The sequence below is a fragment of the Orycteropus afer genome, unplaced genomic scaffold, assembly GCF_000298275.1.
Source record: "Orycteropus afer afer isolate SDZICR_OR568_19922 unplaced genomic scaffold, OryAfe1.0 scaffold00107, whole genome shotgun sequence".
In the NCBI taxonomy this organism is placed as follows: domain Eukaryota; kingdom Metazoa; phylum Chordata; class Mammalia; order Tubulidentata; family Orycteropodidae; genus Orycteropus; species Orycteropus afer.
Window position 1 is genome coordinate 4257422 of NW_006921694.1, and position 3730 is coordinate 4261151.

Here is a 3730-nt window from a genome sequence, read left to right on the forward strand (position 1 = left end):
GATCGGGCAGTGTTTCGTTCTGCTGTGCATGGGGTCGCTATGAGTTGGAAACGACTCGATGGCACTTAACAACAACAACAGAGAACCAAGATAATATCCCTCATTGCATGTGCTCTTTTGAATTGAGTTTAAATTGTTGGCCATTCCTCACTGATGCACTGCTACAACCACTTTTGAATTGTTGTTGTTGTTGTTTAATCTTCCTTTTGCTTTGTAGTTATCATCATTTACAAATTGTTATTTCTGGTTCTGTATTTTCCATCTTGTAGGTTTCTTTTATTTTTGATACTTCTATTTCTAGTTTGATTTCCAGGTAATGCTGCCATATATCTCAATCTCTGGTTGCTGTCTGCTATTGGTGGTTCTTTGTCCAGAGGACTCCTTTTAGCATTTCTTATAAGGTTGGTCTGGTTTTTGCAAATTCTCTTAATTTCTGTCTATCTGAGAATTCCAAAATTAACACTTTAACCCAACATCTCCAAATATTAGAAAAAGAACTGCAAAAAAAAAGCCTACAGTCATCAGAAGAAATGAAATAATAAAGATTTGAGTAGAAATAAACAGAAAAGTGACAGAAAGAATCAACAAGACTAGAAGTTGGTTCTTTGGAAGGATTAATAAAACTGACAAACCACCAACAAATTTAACAAAGGAGAAGATGCAAATAACATGAATAAGAAATGAAATAGGCAATGTCAAAACAGAACCTACTGAGTTAAAAAAAAAATAGATAATAACAGAATACTATAAAGAACTACTTTGATCATGTCAGAAGAGACCATTATATCTAATGGTGAAAGGCTAAATGCTTTCCCCAAAAGATCAGGAATAGGTCAAGAATGCCTGCTGTCATCATTTCTATTCAACTTTGTATTGGAGATTCACAATTAGAGACAATTAGACAATTAGACAATAAATAAATAAATAAAAGGCATCCACATTGAAATTAACTAAACAACATAACCAACCAACTAGACCTCATAGATGTATACAAAACACTCGACCCAACAATAATATACATTATTTTTCAGTGCACATGGAAATTTCTCTAAAATAGACTATAGGTTAGGCCACAAAGCAAGCCTCAATAAAGTTAAAAATATTGCAATACTACAAGCATCTTCTCAGATGATAGTGCTATAGAATTAGAAATCAACAACAGGAAGATCAAGGGAAAAAATCAAATACATGGAAACAATAACACTCTGCTTAAGAATTACTGGGCAATAGAAAAAAATAAAAAATGAAATAAAAAAGTTCTTTGAGTCAAATGAGAATGAAAACACAACATACCAAAATCTTTGGGATACAGTAAAAGCAGTGCTCAGAACACAATTTATGGCAACAGATGCACACATCCAAAAAGAAGAAATGATCAAAATCTAGTTATAGTGGGGTGAGACATGGTATCTGGCCTAAAGAATGTTAGATGCAACCACCACTCTGAGAAGCTTGCATTTGATGTGAAACTCACTACTAAGTTGCAGCCAATGTTGTTGTTATGTGCCGTCGAGTCAGCCCCTACTCATAGTGACACCTCCTTGGGTTTCTAAGGCAGTATCACTACAGAAGTAGATTGCTTCATCTTCCTTCCGAGGAGTGGCTGGTGGGTTTGAACCACCAGCCTTCTGGTTAGCAGTTAAGTGCCTTAGGCACTATGCCACCAGAGCTCCCAAGTTGTAGCCAAAGAACCCACTTTTTCCCTCTCACACACAACATGCCATTGTGTGTGTGTGTATGTGTGTGTAATTATGGTAACTCTGATGGTGTAGTGCCTAAGGCATTTGACTGCTAACCAGAATGCTGGCATTTCAAACCCACCAGCCACTCCTTGGAATGAAGATTGGGCAATCTACTTCTGTAAAGATACTGCCTCAGAAACCCAAGTAGGGGTCGCTATGAGTTGAATTGACTTGATGGCAGTGAGTTTGGTTTGATCTATCCATCTATCTGTCTATCTATCTATCTATCTATCTATCTATCTATCTATTTTTCCACCACTAATCTGTCTGTTTGTCATACTGTGGTGGCTTGCATGTTGCTGTGATGCTGGAAGCTATGCCACTGCTATTTCAAATACCAGCAGGGTCACCCATGGTGGACAATACCATGGACTGCCAGAAAAATGAGCGAATCTATCCTTGAAGAAGTGAAGCTAGAATGCTCCTTGGAAGTGACAATGGCCAAGGATTCTAAGGGCAAATGTTAAATGTCGCTGGAAGGATCAAAGGAAGATGGAAGGAATACACAGAGTCAGCATACCAAAAAGATATGTAACCATTTCAGGAGGTAGCAGTGATCAAGAACTGATGGCATTGAAGGAATAAATCCAAGCTGCACTGAAGGAATTGGATGAGACAAATGGCCAGGCTTTGTCTCACCTGCTTTAGTTATATGTTCAGAAGGGACCATTCCCTGTAAAAGGATATCATGCTCGGCAAAGTAGAGGGTCAGCAAAGAAGGCAAAACTTTCAATGGATGGATTGACACAGTGGCTGCAATTGTGGGCTCAAACATAGCAAGGATTGTGAGGATGGCACAGGAACAGGCAGTCTTTCATTCTGTTGTACACAGGGTCACTATGAGTTGGAGCCTACTTATGGCACCTAATAGCAACTAACAGCTATGCCAGGAATGACAAATTGAAGAAGAATGACATCACATTCACCATCAAAAAGAACATTTCAAGATCTATCCTGAAGTACAGTGCTGTCAGTGATAGGATAATATACATAGGCATTCAAGGAATATCAGTTAATAGATATGCAGATTAGCAGTTAATAGTTATTCAAATTTATGCACCAATCACTAATGCCAAAGATGAAGAAATTGAAGATTTTTATCAACTTCTGCAAACAATGTAATCAAGACACACTGATAGGTTACTGGTAATCAGAATGCAAAAGTTGGAAACAATGAAGGATTGGTAGTTGGAAAATATGGCTTTAATAATAGAAACAATGTTGGAGATGGCATGATAAGAGTTTTGCAAGACCAATGACTTACTCATTGCAAATACTTTTTTTTTTCAGCAGCATAAATAGTGACTGTATACGTGGACCTCACCATATGGAATACACAGGAATAAAATTGACTGTATCTGTGGAAAGAGACAATGGAGAACTTGGTGTCATCAGTCAGATCAAGGCAGGGGCTGACTGTGTAATAAACTGTCATTTGCTTATGTGGAAGGTCAAGCAGAAACTGAAGAAAATTTTAAAAAGTCCATGACCAAACTATAACCTTAAGTATATCCCACCTGAATTTAGAGACCATGTTCAAGAACAGATTGGATGCATTGAACACCAGTGACCGAAGACCAGATGAGTTGTGGGATGACATCAAGGATATCATACATGAAGAAAGCAAAAGGTCATTTAAAAGAAAAGAAAAGATCAAAATGGATGTCAGAAAGACTGTGAAACTTGCTCTGGAATGTGCAGTAGCTAAAGTGTATAGAAGAAATAATATACAGAGCTGAACAGAAGGATTCAAAGGGTAGCTTAACGAGACAAAGTAAAGTGTTGTAATGACATGTGCAAAGACCCAGAGTTAGAAAAGGAAAAGGGAACATACTTGGCATTTCTCGAGCTTAAAGAACTGAAGAAAAGTCTAAGGGATTCATTAAAACACTAATGAATAATAAATAATATTATTTATATTATTTAATGAGTAATAGGGAGCTCTGGTGGTGTACCTAAGGCATTTGACTGCTAACCAGAAGGCGGAG